Genomic DNA, 26,363 nt, shown 5'->3' with positions numbered 1-26,363 from the left:
TGGAGGTGCTATATGCCATTTCCTACCTCATTTAAAATGCTTAGATAGATAGATTAGTTACGCTTCACCTCTTGCCATGTTTAACCACAATTAATATTGCCGTGTACCTAATCGAGAGTGAACTAAATAATTCGCATGTGGAGTTTTGTCAATATGCAACTCGTTGCATATTGAACTTCACTTAATGTGTAGTGTTTGTTTGTTGTTGTGAATTGACATGTCGTGTCTTGCATAGATTCAACCGTTCATGCATCATATGTGTTGTGCATCATGTGGTGAATATCGTGTGTTGATTCTTGTTTCCGGGTTGCCTCGTCTGGATAGAGTTCCGCAAGCGTGTCCGAGAGTGAGGACCCGTTCGACTACATCAGTTCGTCTGCTTCACGGAGTCACTCTTCTTCCAAGCGGGATCTTAGGCAAGATGACCATTTCCCCAGATACCATTACTATCATTGCCATGCTAGTTTATTGTTTCTATCGTTATGTCTCGTTGCCTACCACATGCTAAATATCAGCCTCCCAACATTGCCATGAAAACCTTCAACCTGTTCACAACCTAGCAAACCACTGATTGGCTATGTTACCGTGTGCTTAACCTTGTGTTAGTGTTGTTAGTTGCAGGTGCAGTTGCTTCCATGTGTTAACATGGGTTCCTTGTTATATCCTATTAAATGCTATTTAAATTAATGCACCTATATACTTGATAAAAGGTGGAAGGCTTGGCCTTTCTAGCCTGGTGTTTTGTTCCATCTTTGCCCCCTTAGTTTCGGCTACCGGTGTTATGTTCCATAACTGAGCGATCCTAACACGATCAGGGTTGCTATGGGGACCCCCTTGATAATTCGTTTTAGATTAAAGCTGGTCTCGCAAGGCCCAACATTGGTACTATATTTGCCCAACATAATAATTTTTTTAATACTAAAAGCATAGGGCGTCATGAACCCGAGGAGTAATTCTACATAATACAGGGAGGGCCAGTGTTGATGGTGCTGGTCCAAAACACAACACTGTGCGGGGCCAACCTAGGGCAACTTGGGTGATTTCTATCAGGCCACCGTACACGTCGCTTATCCGTCGTGTCCTGAGAGCGAGATACGCGGCTCCTATCGGGATCGTCGACACGTCGGGTGGCCTTGTTGGATTAGTTTTACCTTTGACGAATGTCTTGTGCATTGGGATTCCGGTGATGCTTTGGGTAATCTCAGAGTTGAGGTTTTCCACTAAGGAGTTCGACGAGATCGCGAGCTTCATGATCGAGGATTTCTATGCGGCTTGTGTTAATTTGTGATGGATTAGTTCGAGCACCCCTGCAGGGTTAAATCTTTCGGAAAGCCATGCCCGTGGTTATGTGGCAACGTGGAAACTTTGTTTAACACTGGTTCTAGATAACTTGAAGTAAACTGAATTAAAACTTGCCAACTGGGCGCGTAACCGTGACTGTCTCTTTCATGAGCTCCTTCTCCGATCGAGGACACGGTGGGGTTATGTCTGACGTAGGTAGGTGTTCAGGATCATTCATTCGATCATCAGTAGTTCACGTCCCTTATGCATAGATCACCCCCCCCTCTTTATTCTTGTACTCGCAAGTTAGCCACCATATAAACGCTTAGCCGCTTGCTGCAGCCTCACCACTTAACCACACCTCACCTATTAAGCTTTGCTAGTCTTGATACCTTTGGAAATGAGATTGCTGAGTCCCCTGTGGCTCACAGATTACTACAACACCAGTTGCAAGTACATGTAAAGGTTATTTGACGCGAGCGCGTTGATTGTTCATTTGGAGTTGCTTCTTCTTCTTCTTCATCGATCTAGGATGGGTTCCATGCCGGCAGCCTCGGACAACAAGGATGGATGTCGTGTTCTTTTCTCGTTTGTTTTCGTCCGTAGTCGGACCCTGCTCTTCTTCATGATGTTTATGTATTGTACTGATGTGACTCTAATGTAGCTTGTGACGAGTGTAAGCCAATTCCATATACTCTTCTCTTCAGTACATGTGCTTGTAACGATATCCATTCTTGCGAAACAACGAGATGCGCTTCTATCCCTGTCGAGGTCCTCGTGCTTAAATAAGGATAGGATCGTATCTTGGGCGTTACAAGTTGGTATCAGAGCAGTACCGACCTAGGAGCCTCCTTGATTGGTCGAACTTGTCCGAGTCGAGTCTAGTGAAAAACTGCTTTGAGTCTAGTTGTATATCAGAGAGTAGGATTCTTTTTTCTCCTCTTCTATGCTCTGGTGAGGAATCTTGACGTAATAATTTCAATTCTATTCCTCTTCCCACTCAATTTTTTTTAGTATCACACGGATATTTTTGGAATCTATATGATGTCGATGTGACTGAGTTCTGTCTTGGTGCCTCTTGTCTGACTTGATTTCTTCTGGGGAGTTGAGCTCCAGGGGATTCTTGAGCACATCGTTATTATTCAGATTTCTTAGTATCTCAGGACGAAGGATGTTCGAAATTGCTTCAATACTAGTAGTGGCGAGAGGAGTCCGGCTTCCCCAGTACTGGTGCAGAGAGTTCTCGATGTATCGCCATAGTTAGTATCGTCGTGATTACGAGTGTCTGAAATAGATGAAGTTCCGAGATTCTGGTTATGTGTTGACGGATGTGATACACTGGACGGATTAGTATAGGATTTGAGTGATATATTACTCCTTGTATCCGTGGACCAGATTGCATGACTAGAAATTTCGGGAGTTCTTAGGTGGGAATTCAAGTAGTTACTTATAGGACAATCTTCCAACAAATGCATGATGTTAGGTTGGGCTTCGACATCTAGTAGATTCCTTTGTTCACGGTCGACTTACAGTGGTTCTTGTTGTGTCTTAAAGAGTCCTTGTAGCTTGCTACGACTCGGGGACGCTCCGTATGTCGTGTGCACTGCCTTGCACAAGATGGCTACTGTAAGGATCGAGCCCGTGCGATCCTGTCCACGAAAATATCGGACGAAATATCTCTCATGAGTTTGTTCTGGCTAATTTGCAAGCCTCATCCTTTGTTTTGTTGGAACATGGTAATTCGAGTTGCTTCGATGTCAAGTGGCGAATTTGTATCCTTCCAAGAGGTGTTCTCGTGTTTTATGGGAATGCTGATTCTTTTGCACAATCAGGTTGTCATTTCAATTCTTGTCAACCAGAGTCGTTGTGTCAATTCTTTTTCATCCGGTGTGCTTCTCTTCAAGTGAATTCAATCCTCTCCAATTTTGCAAGATCAATCTCTCTTTTATTTCCGGAGTTCATCTCATGTGTCCCAAGTTGTCTTTGTTTTTCCCCGCCCTCCCGCCCCTTTTCTTCAGTGATTGGATTTCATCCAAGTGCATTGCATTTCATTGTTGCTTCCGCTATCTGTTCTTTTCTCTCTTACCCGGTGATTCATTGTGAAGATTCTCAGGAGCTTCATATTCATCTTTATTCATTCTTGTGGTCTTTTTTGGTGAATTCAATTCAGTTATCCGTGTTCATCATATCCTTTTCATCCTTGTAATTCTTTCCCATGTTGAAAATTCTTATCAAGTCTTCTTGTGGTCATTTTCTCTCTTTTCTATCAGGAGTGTTGAAGATACCTCAGAAGTTCTTGTTTTCAATTCTTCTATTATTTCGAGGTGCTAACCTCATCAAGTTTTCATTATACCGGTGCAATCAATCTTTCTTTCAATCTTTTCAACGGTGGTTTCTTTTCAATGGGCCCATAGCCCACAGGTTCTTTCCGAGGATCTTTTCTGGCTCTTGTAATCTTTCCGGAGTTCTCTTGTTCTTTGACGTAAGTATGAATTTCATCGGTCATATTCCTTCTTCAAGATTGCTTCAAATTTATTTTCCTCATTGGCTCAACTTTTCCTTGTTCTTATTACGGAGTGTCTCAGTTATTTTGGTGGTGTTCTCCTCATCATTTTCAGCTTCGAAGACCGAAGGGGTGTTTCTCTGAAATCTTGGTCTGTTCTCTTGGAGATTCAGCTTTCAACGTTGTGGCATCATGTTGAATTGTTCCCAATCATGAGTGATTCATTTCTTGATATCCGGTGCTTTTCTGAGTGTTTTCTTTCTCGATCCTCCGAAGGCCATCATTTCAGAAGATTCTTCGTTCTCAACATTCAGCTTTCGTTCTCAAATTCTTCTCAATTGTTGTCTCTTCATTCGTCTCTCAATTATTCGGGTGCCTTGTTCAGTTTTCTATTAGGTGGCTCATGATCTTTTCGTTCTCATGTATCTCCATTCATTCTTGTTATATCCCATTCAATCCAATTCTTACCGGTGTGGCCTCAAGACTTCTTCAAGTTTGTGCTTATTCCTCTCCTCAATCTTTTCTAGAAGAATAAGTGGTACGCTAAATCCGTTGCTTGTCATCAATTAAACTTGATGAAGGATAAGCTTAACATAATTCTTATTCTTGTTCATAGTGATTTGAATTCTTCTTCCGGAGTGGCTCATGATATCAATTCTTTGTCTCAGTATTTTCTTCAAGATTCTTGTGGTAGTAGTTCTCATTTCTTCTCCTTCTTTTCTTGCCAAGATCTAGTTTCTATTCTTTCTAACGGAGGCTTTGTGATGTTTCTCTCTTCAATCTATCTTCTTGTTCTATCAAGATCATGGTGTTCCCCTGTTCTATTTAGTTTTTTGTTATGAATCTTGTCCAGTTCTCCTATCTTAGCGAATTTTTTGTCCCCTTTTCCTAATGAAGTGCTCCCGAAATTTTCTGTGAATTCTGGCTTCTTTCTCATATCCTCATCGCTTTGCAACCTTCAAGGATCGTTGGTTTCACTCATTTGTCAAACAAGTGACTAAGTTTTACCTCTTGCTTTCTCATCCTCTTCCCAACTCATTCTTGGATCTCGGGTCGAGATCCTCTTGTAGTGTAGGAGAGTTGTGACAGCTCGAGACCGACGTTCCAGAAGATTCCCCTTTTATTCCGTTTTCGTCGTGTGTTTATTTTTATTTTTCGCATCATCATCGCATCATGCGCATCATCCGCATTGCATCGGCATTCCGTTGCTGCCAGTTTTCAAACTTGCATTCGTTATTAGTTGTCGGTTCTCGTCGTTGCCCGTTCTGAGCCCGACAACACTCGCCCGCGCCCGCGGCATCATCAAAATCCTGTTTTTAAAAGTGTGTATAAAACTTCCCCAATGGGGTTGAAACTTGACGTGTCGTATAATTTAGTTATAGGTAGTCCGCATGCCAAATTTCGTCGTAATCGGAGTCCGTCTGATACCCGAACGGTCAACCGTAGTGGCACCGTATTCGGTCTATCGTCGGACGTTTTTTGGTGTTTTAAATTACGTTGTTGGGTGCCGTTTTCCCTCTCATCTCCGGATAACCTACTCTACACATCCACTTAGCCCATCCCCGCTTTGAGATCGTTCGATTCTGATCGTGCGGTTGAAACCGGGGCGAAAAACTGCTAAACCTATCCCCCCTTTTGTTATAAATAAACCCCTCCTCCTAATTTTGGGCAGCCAACCCCCCTTGCCTCGAAATCCATGCCCCCTATTAAACCCTAGCCGCCACCTCCTCCCTCTCTCTCCTCCTCAGCCGCCGGGCCCGCCGGAGCCCATCTGGCGCCCGCCCGAGCCCGGATCGCCCCATGCCTCGGCCATCTCCCTCCTCCTTCCGCGGGAGCTCGCCCTGCCTCCCCTCGTGCCATGGTCCGCCTCTTCCCGCCGGCCAACCGCGTCGCTTGGGCCAGCCCGTCACGCTGCCGCATCCCGTTGGCTACCGGAGCCCCAACGCCGCCGGAGCAGGTCCCGTTGCCGGCCAGACCGGACCTCGTAGCCCCTTGTCTTCCAACTTCTCTCTCTCTCTCTCTCTCTCTCTCTCTCTCTAATCTCTCCGCTCTCTTTCTCTCCCGCAGGATGCGCCATGGCCGCCTCGAGCTCCGAGATGCGTCGCAGCCACACCAACGTCGCTCCCGCCGCGGCCTCTCGCGACCAGGATCGGGATCCAGATCCCATCGCTGCCCCTTGCCGTTGACCAGACCGCGCCCATTCGATCGCCCAGGCCTGCCTGTGCCTCGCCCTCCCATAGCCGCGTGGGCCGGCCTCCCACGCGGCCCAGCACCCTGCACGCGCCTCGGCCCAGCGCCTCCCGCTTCGCCCCGTGGGCCGCGCTAGCCCAACAGCGTCCCGACCGGCCCCTCCAGCTCCTCCTCTCCAAGCCTCTTGGGCCGAGCCCGAGGTGAGCAACCCCCGAGACCCAGCTATTTGTCACCAGGTGCGCATCTTAGCTAAATTGCGTGTGCCTGTTAAGCCCATTAGTAGTCAGATTCGGCCAGTCGGCAATTTTCTAATTAACCGGAGATTTAATTCCATTTCAGAAAAATGCTAGATTCCAAATCCACGTATCTTTTAATCCATATGTCCGTTTGCAACGTTTTATATATGAAAATCGTGTAGTTTTCCGCGTAGATTAATAGTTTGCAACTTGCATGCACGTTTGAAATGATTTGACTTGTCATATGCCTAGTGTTGCGTGCTGTCCTAATAGGGGATTATCCCGTATTAATTTTCGTGCGTGTCCGGATTGCTCGATTCCCGTAGTTTAAATGCTCATGTTTTTAGGGACCTTTTTCCATGTATTTTAGAGTAGGTGTTTGCGTTTTTGCATGTAGGATTTCGTCGCTAGTTTTCTATATCATGTTTAGGTCATATTCTCGCATATACGTGTGACGTTATTTTATTTTTGCAACCCCACTTATTATATATGTTTTCGGGGTAGAAAAATTCTTAGAATTTTACTGTGCATTTAGTTTTAGCTTTTGAGCAACTTAGTGCATGTGTTATTTTGCCATGTTGCCCTTTTGTTTATTTTGTATGATTTAATCCGTGCATGATATGAATAAGTTGTCAACTAGAGATATGCCCTTGGATGTGTAGGCTAGCCTCTGGTAATTTTGGTTGCAATAGAAATCCATGTTTAGGTGTTGTTTGCTTGACCTAAATTTGATAGGAAATAGTGCTGATTTGGAGATGGTGAAATATTTCTAAGTCTGAAATATGTTATATTTTGTTGCTGTCTTTACATGAGTTTATCTGGGGATCTGTAGCTCTTTTGATGTTGGTGCAATGGAGTTAGTTGTAGACCTTAAGATTCTCTAGCATGCTGTGAGTTTTCATGCCATTTGGAGTCCTGTAGCTTACAGTTTTGCTGTTGTCAATATGCCTTCAGATCGAAAACTGCACTCTCATAAACTGATATTTTCTCTAAGTCTGAAACTGTGTGTGAGAAGCCATTTTGTGAGTTCTTTTCCTAGTGATCCATGCTTACATGCTAGATGTTATTAGTAGTATGTTGTAGTGCATCTTGCCTTCTACTGTCTCATGCCTTGGTTGAGCATATTGGATTTGTGTAGTTAGTTGTTCGTGGGCGTAGAAAATGCTATGTGGCTGATTTTGGCAGATTGTAGTGATATCTTGTTTTGCTCGTAGTTGTTGAACCGTTGCTCCGTTTTGATCGTGTCCTATATGAAACTTGCTTAGAATCTTGTGTAGTTTCATATTATCTCGCTGGTTGTATGTTTTGAAATGTTGTGGTTGCCATTTGCACGCATTTTGCATTCATGCCATCATATCATGCGGTGTTCGTATCTTTTGAACCGTAGCTCCGTTGGAAATGTTCTCTATGTGTAAATTGATAAGAACGACGCGTAGAATCACGTGAACCTATTTATTTTTCTCTTTAACAAACATTTAAATGTGTTAGTTAAGATCTGGACAGAATTGTAAATTAACATGTGAGGTCGTTTCGGAGGTGCTATATGCCATTTCCGACCTCATTTAAAATGCTTAGATAGATAGATTAGTTACACTTCACCTCTTGCCATGTTTAACCACAATTAATATTGTCGTGTACCTAATCGAGAGTGAACTAAATAATCCGTATGTGGAGTTTTGTCAATATGCAACTCGTTGCATATTGAACTTCACTTAATGTGTAGTGTTTGATTGTTGTTGTGAATTGACATGCCATGTCTTGCATAGATTCAACCGTTCATGCATCATATGTGTTGTGCATCATGTGGTGAATATCGTGTGTTGATTCTTGTTTCCGGTTTGCCTCGTCTCGATAGAGTTCCGCAAGCGTGTCGGAGTGTGAGGACCCGTTCGACTACATCGGTTCCTCTGCTTCACGGAGTCACTCTTCTTCCAAGCGGGATCTCAGGCAAGATGACCATTTCCCCAGATACCATTACTATCATTGCCATGCTAGTTTATCGTTTCTATCGTTATGTCTCGTTGCCTACCACATGTTAAGTATCAGCCTCCCAACATTGCCATGAAAACCTTCAACCCATTCACAACCTAGCAAACCACTGATTAGCTATGTTACCGCGTGCTTAACCTTGTGTTAGTGTTATTAGTTGCAGGTGCAGTTGTTTTCATGTGTTAACATGGGTTCCTTGTTATATCACCCTATTAAATGCTATTTAAATTAATGCACCTGTATACTTGGTAAAAGGTGGAAGGCTTGGCCTTTCTAGCCTGGTGTTTTATTCCACCTTTGCCCCCTTAGTTTCGGCTACCGATGTTATGTTCCATAATTGAGCGCTCCTAACACGATCGGGGTTGTTATGGGGACCCGCTTGATAATTTGTTTTAGATTAAAGCTGGTGTGACAAGGCCCAACATTGGTACTATATTTGCCCAACATAATAATTTTGTTAATACGGAAAGCATAGGGCGTCATGAACTCGAGGAGTAATTCTACATAATACAGGGAGGGCCAGTGCTTATGGTGCTGGTCCAAAACAGAGCATTGTACGGGGCCAACCTAGGGCAACTTGGGTGATTTCTATCAGGCCACCGTACGCGTCACTTATCCGTCGTGTCCTGAGAATGAGATACGTGGTTCCTATCGGGATCGTCGACACATCGGGTGGCCTTGCTGGATTAGTTTTACCTTTGACGAATGTCTTGTGCATCGGGATTCCGGTGATGCGCTGGGTAATCTCAGTGTTGAGGTTTTCCACTATGGAGTCCGACGAGATCGCGAGCTTCGTGATCGAGGATTTCTATGCGGCTTGTGGTAATTTCTGATGGATTAGTTGGAGCACCCCTGCAGGGTTAAATCTTTCGGAAAGCCGTGCCCGCGGTTATGTGGCAACGTGGTAACTTCGTTTAACACTGGTTCTAGATAACTTGAAGTAAACTTAACTAAAACTTGCCAACTGGGTGCGTAACCGTGATTGTCTCTTTCGTGACCTCCTTCTCCGATCGAGGACAACGTGGGGTTATGTCTGACGTAGGTACGTGTTCAGGATCATTCATTTGATCATCAGTAGTTCACGTCCATTATGCGTAGATCATCCCCCTCTTTATTCTTGTACTCGTAAGTTGGCCACCATATAAACGCTTAGCCGCTTGCTGCAGCCTCACCACTTAACCACACCTCACCTATTAAGCTTTGCTAGTCTTGATACCTTTGGAAATGAGATTGCTGAGTCCCCTGTGGCTCACAGATTACTACAACACCAGTTGCAGGTACATGTAAAGGTTATTTGACGCGAGCATGTTGATTGTTCATTTGGAGTTGCTTCTTCTTCTTCTTCATCGATCTAGGATGGGTTCCAGATCGGCAGCCTGGGACAACAAGGATGGACGTCGTGTTCTTTTCTCGTTTGTTTTCGTCCGTAGTTGGACCCTCCCCTTCTTCATGATGTTTATGTATTGTACTGATGTGACTCTGATGTAGCTTGTGGTGAGTGTAAGACAATTCCATATACTCTTCTCTTCAGTACATGTACTTGTAATGATATCCATTCTTGCGAAATGACGAGATGCGCTTCTATCCCTATCGAGGCCCTCATGCCTAAATAAGGATAGGATCGCATCTTGGATGTGACAGGTATCCTTGAATATGTCCTGGGGTGCCTTGGGCATCCCCAAGCTTAGGCTCTTGCCACTCCTTATTCCATAGTCCATCAAATCTTTACCCAAACTTGAAAACTTCGCAGCACAAAACTCAACAAAAAACTCATGAGATACATTAGTATAAGAAAGATAAATCACCACTCACGTACTGTTGTGAACTCATTCTTTATTTGTATTAATGTAATATTTACTGTATTATAACTTCTCCATGGTTCATACCCCCCGATACAACCCATAGATTCATCAAAATAAGCAAACAACACAAAGAAAACAGAATATGTCAAAAACAGAACAATGTGTAGCAATCTGTTTACGTTGAATACTTCTATAACTCCAAAAATTCTGAAAAATTAGAAAGATTTGGGAAATTTGTAAACGAATCTTGTGTAAAAAATTCAGATCAAATGAACGTTCCAGTCAATTTATAAAATGCCTGGACTGATAGGGAAATTTCTATTTTTCAGCAAAATCAACTTGCAAGCACCATAGACCATCGCAAAGGTCTTACTTGGCTCAAACACTAATTAAAACAAGAAAAGACAATTATTACAGAGGTAATAATGTGTGCAGAACTCAAAAACAGAAGCAAAAACAAAATCATAAAAATAAAATTGGGTTGCCTCCCAACAAGGGCTATTTTTTAACGCCCCTAGCTAGGCGTAACGATTTCAATGATGCTCACATAAAGGTACATAACTGAAACATAAACAGAGCACCATGAATCACATGGCAATCATATTTAAGTCTAACCCACTTCCTCTGCATAGGTACTTTATGAGCAAACAAATTATGGGAACAAGAATCAATTAGCATAGGAAGAGAAAACAAGTATAACTTCAAAAATTTCCAACACATAGACAAGAAACTTGATATTATTGCAATATGTAAAAGCATATGTTCCTCTCTCATAGTAATTTTCAGTAGCATCATGAATAATTCAACAATATAGCTATCACATAAAGCATTATTTTCATGATCGACAAGCATAAAAGTCTTACAATCTTCCAAGGTAGTGGGATTAACATTAACTAAAGTCATGACCTCTCCAAACCCACTTTTATCAAAAAGTCATAAGATTGAACACTCTCCAAATATGTGGGATTCTTTTTACCAAAAGTTGACACTCTTCCAAACCCACTTTCGATATCATATTCATCAAGAGTATTAAATAAATTATCAAGATCATAAGAAGCATTATCACCCCAATCATGATTATTGCAATAAGTAGTGGTCATGGAGAACTCATCAAATATAGCATCCCCAAGCTTGTGGGTTTGCATATCATTAGCACAATTGATATTAATAGAATTTATAACAATATCATTGCAATCATGCTTTTCATTCAAGGAAACATCGTGAATCACTTCATCACAATTTTCAGATCCACGAATCTCAAGCAAAACTTCATGGAGATAATCAAGTACACTCAACTCACTAGCAATTGGTTAATCATAATTGGATCTCTTGAAAAGATTAGCAAGTGGATGAGGATCCATATCAATAGATTTTTAGCAAGCAAAGATGCAAGAAAATAGAAGGCACATGGTAACACAAGTAGACAATAAGAGATCTAGCGAGAAAAAGGCGAATAAAACGACAAATTGATGAAGAGGGGTAGAGGAAAATGAGAGGCAAATAATGTAAATGCAAAAGACGAGTTTCTGTTGGGTACTTGGTAGGCTTGATCTTGCTATGTATCCTCCCCGGCAACGGTGCCAGAAATCCTTCTTGCTACCTCTTGAGCTTGCGTTGGTTTTCCCTTGAAGAGGAAAGGGTGATGCAGCGAAGTAGATAAGTATTTCCCTCAGTTTGTTGAGAACCAAGGTATCAATCCAGTAGGAGGAACAAGTGAGACTCCAATAGTAGTACCTACACAAATAATCAAACACTTGGACTCAACGCTATAAAGGAGTTGTCAATCCTTTCAGAGTTATTTGCAAGGATGAGATCTGATAGCGATAGATATAAAATATTGATAGATCTAAAAGTGAAACTAAAGTAAATAAATTGCAGCAAAGTATTTTTGGTATTTTTTGTTTATAGATCTTAAAATATGATATGTAAAATAGACCCGGGGGCCATAGGTTTCATTGGAGGCTTCTCTCATAAAGGAAAATAATACGGTGGGTGAACAAATTACTGTCGAGCAATTGATAGAAAAACAAATAATTATGAAGATATCCAAGGAAATGATTATGCATATAGGCATCATGTCCGTATCAAGTGGACCGAAACAATTCTGCATCTACTACTATTACTCCACAGATCGACCGACTCCTGCCTGCATCTAGAGTATTAAGTTCATGAAGAACAAAGTAACGCATTAAGTAAGATGACATGATGTAGATGGATAAAGTCAAGCAATATGATGAAAACCCCATATTTTTATCCTTGATGGCAGCAAATACAATACGTGCCTCGTTACACCTACTATCACTGGGTGAGGACACCACAAGATTAAACCCAAAACTAAGCAATTATCCCATTGCAAGAATTACCAATCTAGTTGGCCAAACCAAACAAATAATTCGAAGAGACTTGCAAAGATATGAAATCATGCATATAAGAATTCACAAGAGTCTCAAATAATATTCATGGATAATCTGAAAATAAACTCACAATTCATCGGATCTCGACAAACACACTGCAATAGAGTATTACATCGGATAGATCTCCATGAAGATCATAAATAACATGGTATTGAAGATCACAGAGAGAGAAGAAGCCATCTAGCTACTAGCTATGGAACCATAGGTCTGTGGTGAACTACTCACACATCATCGGAGGGGTAGTGGAGTTGATGTAGATGCCCTGAGTGATCAATTCCCTCTCCGGCAGATTACCGGAAAAGTCTCCCAGATTGGATCTCTCGGGAACAAAGGCTCCCGGCGGCGTAAAAGTATTTTCGTGGCTCTTTTTGGCGATACTGGAATATTTGGGAATTTATAGGCCAAGAATTAGGGTGAGGAGACCTGCAGGGGCCCCACAAGCTAGGGGGCGCGACCACCCCCAGGGCGCACCCTGCAGGCTTGTGGCCTCCCGGCAATTGCCTTGCCCCCTACTCCAAGTGTGTTGCGTGTCTTCTATCCAAGAAAAATCTTTCTGGATATTTTATTCTGTTTGGACTCCATTTAATATTCCTTATCTGCAATATTCAAAAACGTGAAGAAAAACAAAAACTGGCACCAGGCTCTAGATTAACAGGTTAGTGCCAAAACTAATATAAAACAACATATTAATGCATGCCTGCGGGGTATGAGCAGGAGCAACAAGAGCAGGGCCCCTGTATGCCTGCGGGGCCGGCGGGTAGGCGGCACTAGAGGCCGCACTCAAGGGCGGGGCAGAACCCCCGTACGCCTACGAGTAGGCGACACCAGAGGCCGCCGGCGGGACGACATCAGGGCGAACGGGAGGCAGAGGGAAGCCAGTGTCATGGATAATCTGGGACGACGGCAGGGCGGCCATGGAGATGCGAGACAAGGAGACCGGCAGCCTGGACGCTAAAAACGGAGAGGCCGGGGCGGCCTGAGTGGTAGGATCCGGGAAGACAACACGTGGGGCGGCCGAGCCGGTTGATATCGCGACAACGGCGAAACCCGACGCAGAAGCCATGAGGCGGCGACTGCGGAAGCAAAATAACCAATCTAACCTAATTTGATACCATGTAAGACAATGTTTTGGTAGGACTGCACGACACCCAATATGTATTGTGGCTATCTCATATGTATAAGGTATATACAAGATACAAGGGTATACACGGAAGCTTTACAAATAGGTAAACGCTTCCACCCCCGCGCGCCGGCCGAATCATTCGGCCGGTCGCGCGCGGGCCGCACGCCTCGCTGCCAGATGCTTGCAACATTTTTTCGTCAAATTTACTGCAACCGTGTTTTTTTGATACAAATGTTTTCCATGCAGCTTTTTTTCTCGTGTAAATTTGTTGCAATCAGCGTCATATTTGCTGCAAGCGTTTTTTTCTATATTTGTCCAATAAAAAAGCTGCATATACGTTTGGTTGCAACTCCAGTTCGTCAGATTTTTCGTTACAATCGATGTTTTTTTACTTTTCCTACAACCGTGTTAATTTTTGCTACAATCGGCATCATTTTTTGCTGCAACCGTTCACTAAAAAAGTTGCATACACGTTCACGTAGATATTTATTACAACCGGCATTTGACTTTTGCTACCACGCACCATCAGCTTCGCTTTTTTGCTACGATCATGTAGATTTTTTTTTTGCTATAATTTTTGTTTTTTGTTGGAACCGTTGAAAAAATTGCTGCATCGCGTCGAAATTTTGCTGCATCGAGGGGAAAAATGTTGCATGGAGATCCAACGGTGCGGACACGCGGGGGTTGGTGGATCGTGCGGCCCGCGCGTGGCGTGCTGAAAGTTTCGGACGACGCGCCGACGTAGAGCACTGCCCTTACAAATATATCTCCCCTAATAATAAAGCGTGTAGTGCTTCTGGCGTACGTCGCCGACTTTTTTTGCAAAAAGGCCCCTGCGTTTTTCAGTATTCAACCCGCACTCCGTTTTTAAGTATAAAAACGGTTCAGTTAGAAATTTTGCGAAAAAGCCCCTGCGTTTTTCAGTATTCAAAGCTTCGTCGTCGCTGACTCATTTGCCTTCTCGAAGATGCTGCTGCCGGCGCACTTCAAGCCCGCCAACTTCTCCAGCTTCGTCCGGCAGCTCAACACCTACGGCTTCCTCAAGGTCGACCCGGACCGCTGGGAGTTCGCGCACGCCTCCTTCCTCCGCGGCCAGACGCACATCCTCCGCCACATCGTGCGCCACCAGAGCAGCATCAAGCGTGGCAAGGGCGACATCTAGGACGACGACGACGACAAGAGCAGCAGCAGCAGCGAGATGCTGGCGATGGAGGTGGTCTGGCTGAGGAACGAGCAGAGAGCCACGGAGGAGCGCGTGGCGGCCATGTGGCGCCGGGTGCAGGAGACGGAGCGTCGGCCCAAGCAGATGCTCGCCTTCCTCCTCAGGGTCGTCGGCGACCCCGACGTGCTACGCCGCCTCGCGGGCAGCTCGGGCAGCGGCCCGGGCGAGGGTGCGGAGGTCAAGAGGTCGCGGCTGCTCCTCGACAGCGACAACGCGGGGGTCGACGGGCTGTCATACCAGCGCAGCGGCAACGACCAGAGCCCGGAGGCGGCCTTGGTGCCGGAGCCGAGCGTGGACCTGTACTTCGCCGGTGGCAACAGGTTCGGCGACGTGTAGATGGTAGGCTCCCCGCCCTACGGCTTTCACATGGACAGCGGCTACTGACTGCTTCCCTGGACGCCGGTTGTCGGTGCCGGTGCCGGTGTATGTATGTAGATAATGTTAGCACTAAGCCATGCCCGCACACGATGATGACCGAGCAGTTCCAGGTCGCGGGTGAGCAACGGCTCACGTTCGCTCGACAGCGAGTCGCGGGGCGCGCGTGCGTGGGCAGCGGAGGCTGATCGCGTGGGAGCTACACCCCGTTAGCTACAAAACCGGTCGTAGTTAGTGGCTGGGTGTGATGCATGCATGCATGGGTTAGTGGGCGTTGTGGTGGCCAGGTCATGTGTGCGTGCATGTGCTGGTGTGTGTACCTGACTATAAAAGCCTGCCATGTGTACTGCTTGTAGGAGCCCCGTCGTGTGTTACCGAGCGCCGGTATGTGCCGAGCTGTAGGCGCCGGTGGGTTGTCGAGCCAAGTAAGAAGGATCTAAGAAAGATGTAGTGTTCGTTGGGACTTTTATGTAGGATTTTTGAACATCAACAACTTACTACGAATAATCCAGTTTATTTAGAGTGAGTTGAAGGAGTAAGTTTTATTAGCACAGAAGAAAATTACGAGCTTTTGAAATACAATAGAACTTTCATAAAGTGAATCCTTATGTATCTTACAACCAATTTCATTGAAAAATTTCTTACAACACGTGAACATGTCCATCATTCAGTATACATATATGACAAGGAACATAAGATGGCTTAATCTGCAATTCCACACAACATGAACCTCTAAAGAGAATAATTATGGGAAAGTGAGATGTTTGCCCTATTGCAATGCACACCAACTCTTTTCATGAATGGCATTTTTTGAACCCAAAAAATATGACATTTTTAAGACCACTTTTCTATTAAATTAAGATATGTCTCATTAAGCAGTACATATCTTAGCTGAATGGAGTACCTACGATAGTGACGGTGAGAATAAAATAGTAACGTCCCAAGCCAAACAATGCAAACTTTTTTTAGCCATTTTACAAGGATGGCAAGGCCGACATCATAATTCTTTATGTTGAGAATTGTTAATATGGGTCATAAATCAAATAATACTCATAGGCTACGGGATGTGATGATTTTTTTTTCTGCAGGTCTAACAAACGATGTATCCTCCTGAATCCCGACGAACCACGCCAGCTCCGTGGGCTTCCTAGCGAGCTCGCGCAGCACTACCTTGACTCCTTGTACTACCGTGTGGGAGTGGAATGTGCTTGCGTACCAAAAGTAAAATAGAAATTAGAAGTGGGATCTGAAGTAAATAAATATGATAGGAGGATTAGCCATCGACAGACTACCTCTTTTTGCGAGAGGAATTCACGAGCTATCGTCGTGTCGCCTGTAGCCGGCACACTCGAGTATGGACGCGATTGATTTTGTTCCGGCGAGAGGAGAGGAACTGTCGCCGAGTCACCGAGTCGGCTTGTCCCCCACCGCCACCGGCATGATTCCTGTAAGCTGTAGCGACGCGATCAATCCGAAGATCCCCTCTCAATATTTTTTTTGAGGAAATCCCGTCTCACATCAAGCAGCGACCCATGGATGCGTCAGCGGCCCAGTGCCATCCACGGTCGAGTGGCCAGGAAGAACTCTACTCTTTTTTGGAGCTAGGAACAACAATACATGGAAAACCCTATTTGCAGCTCTGTGCAAATCGGTGTCGAGGCTTCGCACAGAGCAGGCGGGGGATCGGGCTGGCCCAGGTAACGGGGCTGTCGTGCCCGGTTTTGGGAACCTTCTAGAGGTTCCAGTCCATTTTTTCCGGTTTTAGGAAATTTCTAGAAGATTTCTTGAACTGTTTTTTTTTTCTTTATTTTTTTATATTATGTTTCTGTTTCAAAATATGTTCTCGGTTTTCAAAAAATATTTTTGGATTTTCGAAAATTGTTCTTAATTTAAGAAAATGTTCTGTATTTTCTAAAAATTGTTCTCGGTTCCAAATTTGTACTTAAGATTCAAATTTGTTCTCACTTTCAAAAAATATTCTTCACATTCAAAAAATGTTTTTGCTTTAAAAAATTGATCGTGCTTTTAAATTTGTTCAGAATTTTTCAAAATTGTTCTCGGTTACAAAATTTGTTCTCAAAATTCAAAAAAGTTTGTGCTTTCAAATCATGTTCGCGCTTACAAATTTGGTTGGGGTTTTTCAATTTTTGTTCTGAGTTTTAAAATTTGTTCTCAAGATTCAAAAAGTGTTCATGGTTTAAATTTTTTTTTGCGCTTTTAAATTTGTTCTTTTTTCGAAATTGTTCTCCTTTTTAAAATTTTGTTCTCAAGATTCAAAAAATGTTCGTGCTTTACAAAATTGTTCGCGCTTCCAAATTTGTTCAGGTTTTTTATAAATTGTTCTCAAAATTTAAAAAATGTTTGTGCTTTAACAAAATTGTTCATGCATTCAAATTTATTCGGAATTTTTCAAACATGTTCTCCTGTTTAAATTTCTATTCTCAAGATTCAAAAATTGTTTGTATTTTAAAAAATTGTTCGCGCTTCCAAATTTGTTCACGTGTCTTTTAAAATTGTTCTCAGTTTCAAAATTTATTCTCAAAATTAAAAAAATGTTCGTGCTTTAAAAATTTGATCACGCTTTCAAATTTGTTCTGCTTTTCAAAATTTTGTTTTGAAGATTCAAAAATGTTTGTGCTTCCAAATTTGTTGACTTTTTTAAAATTGTGCTTGGTTTTCAAAATTTGCTCTCAAAATGAAAAAAAGGTTCGTGCTTTAAAAATTTGTTCGCGCTTTCAAATTCTCCCGGGGTTTTTCAAAATTGTTCTCCTTTTGAAAATTTTGTTCTCAATATTCAGAACACCTTCATTCTTTAAAAAAATGTTCGCGTTTCCAAATTTGTTCACGTTTTTGAATACTGTTCTCGGATTCAAAATTAGTTCTCAAAATTCAAAAAATGTTTGTGCTTTAAAAATTTATTTGCGCTTTCAAATTTGTTCCTGGTTTTTCAAAAAAAAATTCTCAAGATTCAAAAAATGTTCTTGCTTTAAAAAATTGTTCGCACTTCCAAATTTAAAAAAGTTCTTAGTTTTAAAATTTGCTCTCAAAATTAAAAATGTTCATGCTTTAATTTTTTTTCGTGCTTTCAAATTATTCGGGATTTTTCAAATTGTTCTTCGTTTCAAAAAATTTCGCTCAAGATTCAGAAAATGTTCGTGCTTAAAAAAATTGTTCGCGCTTCCAAATTTGTTCACTTTTTTAAAAATTGTTCTTCAAATTCAAATTTCTTTTGCTTCAAATAAAAAAAGAAAAGGAAAAAGGAAAGAAAAAATGAATCAAAGAAAGAAAAAACAAAGAAGAAAAAAGGTAAGTGAAAAAAACTGGGTCGGCCCAGTCGGAGCACCCTCGTGTACGGCGCAAGGACTCCGTGACACAATGAGCGAGTGGTAGGAGCTCCCCAATACATAGGTCTCTATAAAAAAATTGAGTCCCCCAAAATTTATGTGCCGTGTGCGGCCACACAATCTGCACAACTATGGGTCCGTCCTTGAAGAGCGGACGCGGCCTCCCACTGACACGTGCATTGAAGCGGATCGCCGTTTGAGGTGCTGCCCGCGACACGTATCCGGTGTCCATGTCTGTTCAATGTCGGAGATGCTTGATTGGACGGGAAGGGAAGGATATCTACCACGCCCGTTCAATGCCCCATCCATTCATATGTCGCTATTAAGTAGGCTGGCCGGTCGAGAAAACCACTCGAGCATCATACATTCATGCCTAGCCTCACTGGAATCCCCTATTTAAGGGCGACCACATATGAATATCGCCACATCATAACTGTTGGGTAACGTAGCAAAAATTCAAAATTTTCCTACGTCATATTCAGATCTTTCTATGAAGAGACCAGCAACGAGAGAGGGGTGAGAGCATCTTCATACATTTGAAGATCGCTAAGAGGAAGCGTGGCTAGAACGTGGTTGATGGAGTCGTACACGTTGCGATTCAGATCGCGATGTGATTCCGATCTAGTGCCGAACCACGACACCTCCGCGTTCAACACATGTGCAACCCGGTGACGACTCCCACACCTTGATCTAGCAAGGAGGAGGGAGAGGTTGGGGAAGAGCTCCGGCATCACGACGACGTGGTGGCGATGGAGCGACGAGGTCTTCCGGCAGGGCTTCGCCAAGCACCGTGGGAGACGAGGAAGAAGAGAAACACGGATGCGCCGAGAGAGAGATGAAATTGCGTGTCTCCAATGGCCAAAAACCCCCACTATATATAGGGGGAAGGAGAGGGTGGCGCCCCCCTTAGTGTTCCCACCCCTAAGGGGTGCGGCAACCCTAGATGGGGGAAGGAGGTGGCGTCCAGGAGGGGAGGGGGGGTGGCGCACCCCCTGGTGGGCCTAAGGCCCACCTGACTTAGGGTTCCCCCTTCCCTCTCTTGGCGCCTTGGGCTGGGTGTGGGGGGTGCACCAGCCCACCTAGGGACTGGTTCCCTCTCACACTTGGCCCATCTAGCCTCCTCGGGCTGGTGGCCCCTCCCGGTGGGCCTGTGGAACCCTTCCGGTGGTCCTGGCATGTTGCTAGTGGTGCCCGAAACATTTCCGGCGTCCAAACCCATCCATCCTATATATCAATATTTACCTCCGGACCATTTCAGAGCTCCTTGTGATGTCCGGGATCTCATCCAGGACTCCAAACAACCTTCGGTATCCGTGTATAAAAATTCCCTATAACCCTAGCGTCGTCGAACCTTAAGTGTGTAGACCCTACGGGTTCGGGAGGCATGCAGACATGACCGAGACACCTCTCCGACCAATAGCCATCAGCGGGGTCTGGATACCCATGGTGTCTCCCACATTTTCCACGATGATCTCATCGGATGAACCACGATGTCAAGGATTAAATCAATCCCATATACAATTCCCTTTGTTTGTCGGTATAGAACTTGCCCGAGATTCGATCGTCGGTATCCTTATACCTTGTTCAATCTCGTTACCGGTAATTCTCTTTACTCATTCCGTAGCACATCATCCCGTGACTAACTCCTTAGTCACATTGAGCTCATTATGATGATGTTCTACCGAGTGGGCCCAGAGATACCTCTCCGTCACATGGAGTGACAAATCCCGATCTCGATTCATGCCAACCCAACAAACACTTTTGGAGATACCCGTAGTGCACGTTTATAATCACCCAGTTACGTTGTGACGTTTAATACACCCAAAGCACTCCTACGGTGTCCCGGAGTTGCACAATCTCACGGTCGAAGGAAAAGACACTTGACATTAGAAAAACTTTAGCATACGAACAACACGATCTAGTGCTATGCTTAGGATTGGGTCTTGTACATCACATCATTCTCCTAATGATGTGATCCCGTCATCAATGACATCCAATGTCCATGATCAGGAAATCATGATCATCTATTGATCAACGAGCTAACCAACTAGAGGCTTGCTAGGGACACATTGTGATCTATTTATTCACACATGTATTACTGTTTCCTGTTAATACAATTATAGCATGAACAATAGATGATTATTATGAACAAGGAAATATGATAATAACCATTTTATTATTGCCTCTAGGGCATATTTCCAACAATCTCGCACTTGCACTAGAGTCAATAATCTAGTTACATTGTGATGAATCGAACACCCATAACATTGTGGTGTTGATCATGTTTTGCTTGTGGAAGAGGTTTAGTCAACGGGTCTGCAATATTCAGATCCGTGTGTACTTTACAAATATCTATGACTCCTCTCTAGACCTGGTCCTGGATGGAGTTGTAGCGGCGTTGGATGTGCTTGGTCTTCCGGTGAAATCTGGGCTCCTTGGCTATGGCAATGGCTCAAGTGTTATCACAAAAGAGTGTCATCGGACCTGACGCGCTTGGAACCACTCCATTGTCGGTGATGAACTCCTTCATCCAGATCCCTTCATGAGCCGCTTCCGAAGCAGCTATGTACTCCGCTTCACATGTAGATGCTGCCATGACGTCTTGCTTGCTGCTGCACCAGCTCATTGCCCCGCCATTCAAAACAAACACGTTTCCGGTTTGTGACTTGGAGTCATCCGGATATGTGTCGAAGCTAGCATCGGCGTAACCCTTTAGTACGAGCTCTTCGTCACCTCCATAAATGAGAAACATCTCCTTAGTCCTTTTCAGGTACTTAAGGATATTCTTGATCGCTGTCCAGTGTTCCATATCGGCATCACTTTGATACCTCCCCACCAAACTTATGGCAAGGTTTATATCAGGTCTGATACACAGCATGGCATACATTAGAGAGCCCATGGCTGAAGCGTAGGGGACAATACTCATCTTCTCTCTATCTGCTACCGTGGTCGGTGACTGAGTCTTACTCAATCTCTTACCTTGCAAAACTGGCAAGAACCACTTCTTCGAGTTTTCCATATTGAACTTCTTCAATATCTTGTCAAGGTATGTACTTTGTGAAAGACCTATGAGGCGTCTCGATCTATCTCTATAGATCTTGATGCCTAATATGTATGCAACTTCTCCAAGGTTCTTCATTGAAAAACTCTTGTTCAAGTAGGCCTTTATGCTCTCCAATAACTCTATATTATTTCCCATCAATAATATGTCATCCACATATAGTATGAGAAAAGCTACATAGCTCCCATTCACTTTCTTGTACAAACAGGCTTCTCCATAAACATGTATGAACCCAAACGCTTTAATCACCACATTAAAGCGAATGTTCCAACTCCGAGATGCTTGCACCAGCCCATAGATGGAGTGATGGAGCTTGCATACCTTGTTAGCACTCTTAGGATTGACAAAACCTTCTGGCTGCATCATATACAACTCTTCCTTAAGATACCCGTTAAGGAACGTTGTTTTGATGTCCATTCGCCAAATTTCATAATCATGAAAAGCGGCAATTGCTAACATGATTCGGACTGACTTCAGCTTCGCTACGGGAGAGAAAGTCTCATCGTAGTCAACTCCTTGAATTTGTCGAAAACCGTTTGCGACAAGTCGAGCTTTATAAACGGTCACATTGCCGTTTGCGTCAGTCTTCTTCTTGAAGATCCATTTATTTTCTAGGGCTCGCCGATCATCGGGCAAGTCCACCAAAGTCCATACTTTGTTCTCATACATGGATCCTATCTCAGATTTCATGGCCTCAAGCCATTTATTGAATCCAGGCCCGCCATTGCTTCTTCATAGTTCGAAGGTTCACCGTTGTCTAACAACATGATTTCCATCACAGGGTTGCCGTACCACTCTAGTGCGGAACGTACCCTTGTGGACATTCGTGGTTCAGTAGCAACTTGATCCGAAGCTTCATGATCATTATCATTAACTTCTTCTTCAGTTGGTGTAGGCGCCATAGGACCATTTTCCCACGCTGCGCTACTCTCCGGTTCGAGACGGGGTACAATTACCTCATCAAGTTCTACTTTCCTCCCACTTACTTCTTTCGAGAGAAACTCTTTCTCTAGAAAGGATCCGTTCTTGGCAATAAAGATTTTACCTTCGGATCTAACATAGAAGGTATACCCAATAGTTTCCTTAGGGTATCCTATGAATACACATTTCTCCGCTTTGGGTTCGAGCTTCTCTGGTTGAAGTTTCTTCACATAAGCATCGCAGCCCCAAACTTTTAGAAACGACAGCTTAGGTTTCTTGCCAAACCATAATTCATACGGTGTCGTCTCAACGGATTTAGACGGTGCCCTATTTAAAGTGAATGCTGCAGTTTCCAATACGTATCCCCAAAATGATAGCGGTAAGTCGGTAAGAGACATCACAGATCGTACCATATCTAATAAAGTGCGATTACGACGTTGAGACAATCCGTTACGTTGCGGTGTGCCAGGCGGCGTGAGTTGTGAAACAATTCCACATTTCCTTAGGTGTGCGCCAAACTCGTGACTCAAATATTCTCCTCCACGATCAGATCGTAGACACTTTATTTTCTTGTCACGTTGATTCTCAACCTCACTCTGAAATTCCTTGAACTTTTCAAACGTCTCAGATTTGTGTTTCATCAAGTATATATACCCATACCTACTCAAATCATTGGTGAGAGTGAGAACATAACGATACACACCGCGAGCTTCAACGTTCATTGGACCACACACATCAGTATGTATTATTTCCAATAAGTCGGTTGCTCTCTCCATTATTCCTGAGAATGGAGTCTTAGTCATCTTTCCCATCAGGCACAGTTCGCATGTGTCAAATGATTCAAAGTCAAGAGACTCTAACAATCCATCAGTATGGAGTTTCTTCATGTGCTTAACACCAATATTACCAAGGCGGCAGTGCCACAAGTATGTGGGACTATCATTATCAACTTTACATCTTTTGATATTCACACTATGAATATGTGTAACATCACGATCGAGATTCATCAAGAATAAACCATTCACCAGCGGAGCATGACCATAAAACATATCACTCATATAAATAGAACAACCATTATTCTCAGACTTAAATGAGTAGTCGTCTTGCATTAAGCAAGACCCTGATACAATGTTCATGCTTAAAGCTGGTACTAAATAACAATTATTACGGTTTAAAACTAATCCCTAAGGTAGATGTAGAGGCAGCGTGCCGACGGCGATCACATCGACCTTGGAGCCATTCCCGATGCGCATCATCACTTCGTCCTTGGCCAGCCTCCGTTTATTCCACAGTTCCTGCTTTGAGTTGCAAATGTGAGCAACAACACCGGTATCAAATACCCAGGAGCTACTACGAGCGCTTGTAAGGTACACATCAATAACATGTATATCATATATACCTTTAACGTTGTCGGTCGTCTTATCAGCTAAGTACTTGGGGCAGTTCCGCTTCCAGTGACCTTTTCCCTTGCAATAGAAGCACTCAGTCTCAGGCTTGGGTCCATTCTTTTTCTTCTTCCCGACATCTGTCTTACCGGGCGCGGCAACAACTTTGCCGTCTTTCTTGAAGTTCTTCTTACCCTTTCCCTTCTTGAAACTGGTGGTCTTGTTGACCATCAACACTCGATGCTCTTTCTTCACTTCTACTTCTGCAGATTTCAGCATCGAGTACAACTCGGGAATGGTCTTCTCCATCCCTTGCATGTTATAATTCAGCACAAAACCCTTGTAGCTTGGTGGGAGAGACTGGAGGATTCTGTCAATTACAGCGTCATCCAGAAGTTCGACTCCAAGCTGAGTCAGACGACCGTGAAACCCATACATTCCGAGAATATGCTCACTAACAAAACTGCTCTCCTCCATCTTGCAGCTAAATAACTTGTCGGAGACTTCATATCTCTCGACCCGGTCATGAGCTTGAAAAACTAGCTTGATCTACTGGAACATCTCATATGCTCCGTGTTGCTCAAAATGCCTTTGGAGCCCCGGTTCTAAACTGTATAGCATGCCACACCTAACCAGAGAGTAGTCATCACTCCGCGCTTGCCAGACGTTCTGAACATCTTGGGCTGCCGCGGGAACAGGGGGCTCACCTAGAGGCGCATCAAGGACATAAGCCTTCTTGGATGCAATGAGGATGAGCTTCAAGTTGCGGACCCAGTCCGCATAGTTGCTACCATCATCTTTCAGCTTGCTTTTCTCTAGGAATGCGTTGAAATTGAGGTTGACATGTGTGTTGGCCATTGGATCTATAATATTTGTAAATAAAACTTTTAGACTAAGTTCATGATAATTAAGTTCATTAAATCAAATTAAGTATGAACTCCCACTTAAATCGACATCCCTCTAGTCATCTAAGTTATACATGATCCATGTCGACTAACCCGTGTCCGATCATCACGTGAGACGGACTAGTCGTCGATGGTGAGCAACTTCATGCTGATCGTATTCAACCATACGACTCATGTTCGACCTTTCTGTCTCTCGTATTCGAGGCCATGTATGTACATGCTAAGCTTGTCGAGTCAACCTAAGTGTTTCGCGTGTGTAAATCTGGCTTACACCCGTTGTACGCGAACGTTAGAATCTATCACACCTGATCATCACGTGGTGCTTCGAGACAACGATCCTTCGCAACGGTGCACTGCTACTTCTCGAGCTTGCGTTGGTTTTTCCCTTGAAGAGGAAAGGGTGATGCAGCAAAGTAGCGATAAGTATTTCCCTCAGTTTGAGAACCAAGGTATCAATCCAGTAGGAGTATCAAGATGAGGCACCAATGAGCCTGCGCAAAAACAAACAAACTTGCACCCAACGCGATAAAGGGTTGTCAATCCCTTCACGATTATTTGCAAGGTGAGATCTGACAGAGATGAAAGGTAAATAGAAATAAAAGTGCAGCAAGGTATTTTTGGTGTTTTTGTATGTAGATCTGAAAATATGATGTGTAAAATAGACCCGGGGGCCATAGTGTTCACTAGAGGCTTCTCTCATAATAGCAAGTATTACGGTGGATGAACGAATTACTGTCGAGCAATTGATAGAATCGCGCAAAGTCATGACGATATCTAAGGCAATGATCATACATATAGGCATCATCTCCGAGACAAGTAGACCGATACAGTCTGCATCTACTACTATTACTCCACACATCGACCGCTATCCAGCATGCATCAAGTGTATTAAGTTCATAACAAACGGAGTAACGCCTTAAGCAAGATGACATGATGTAGAGGGATAAATTCATGCAATATGATATAACCCCCATCTTTTTACCCTTGATGGCAACAACACGATGCGTGCCTCTCTACCCCTTCTGTCACTAGGTGAGGACACCGCACGGTATGAACCCAAAACCAAGCACTTCTCCTATTCCAGGAATTATAGATCAAATTGGCCAAACGAAACCCATAACTCGAAGAGAATTACAAGGATACGAAATCATGCATATAAGAAATCAGAGGAGACTCAAATAATATTCATAGATAATCTGATCATAAATCCACAATTCATCGGATCTCGACAAACACACTACAAAAGAAATTTAGATCGGATAGATCTCCATGAAGATCATGGAGAACTTTGTATTGAAGATCCAAGAGAGAGAAGAAGCCATCTAGATACTAGCTATGGACCTGAAGGTCTGTGGTGAACTACTCACTCATCATCGGAGAGGCAATGGTGTTGATGAAGAAGCCCTCCGTGTCGGAATCCCCCTCCGGCAGGGCACTAGAACGGTCCCTAGATGGGATCTTGCGGAGACAGAAGATTGCGGCGGCGGAAAAGTATTTTCCTGGCTCTCTCTGGAGGTTTTGGGATTTTTAGGAATTTATACGCGAAAGAAGTAGGGCAGAGGAGCCACGGGGGGCCCACGAGCCTGCTAGGCGCCCCCCTAGGGCGCGCCTA

At 43.7% G+C, this 26,363-nt stretch overlaps 1 pseudogene; it reads left to right on the top strand.

Annotated features, from left to right (window-relative positions):
- Positions 1–5,642: 5,642 nt before the first annotated feature.
- LOC123450353 lies at positions 5,643–15,144 on the top strand (annotated as a pseudogene).
- Positions 15,145–26,363: the final 11,219 nt, after the last annotated feature.

The sequence above is a fragment of the Hordeum vulgare genome, chromosome 4H (genome assembly GCF_904849725.1).
Source record: "Hordeum vulgare subsp. vulgare chromosome 4H, MorexV3_pseudomolecules_assembly, whole genome shotgun sequence".
NCBI lineage: Eukaryota > Viridiplantae > Streptophyta > Magnoliopsida > Poales > Poaceae > Hordeum > Hordeum vulgare.
Note: the sequence above shows the minus strand (reverse complement) of the source record. Positions and strands in the feature narration are given on the sequence as shown.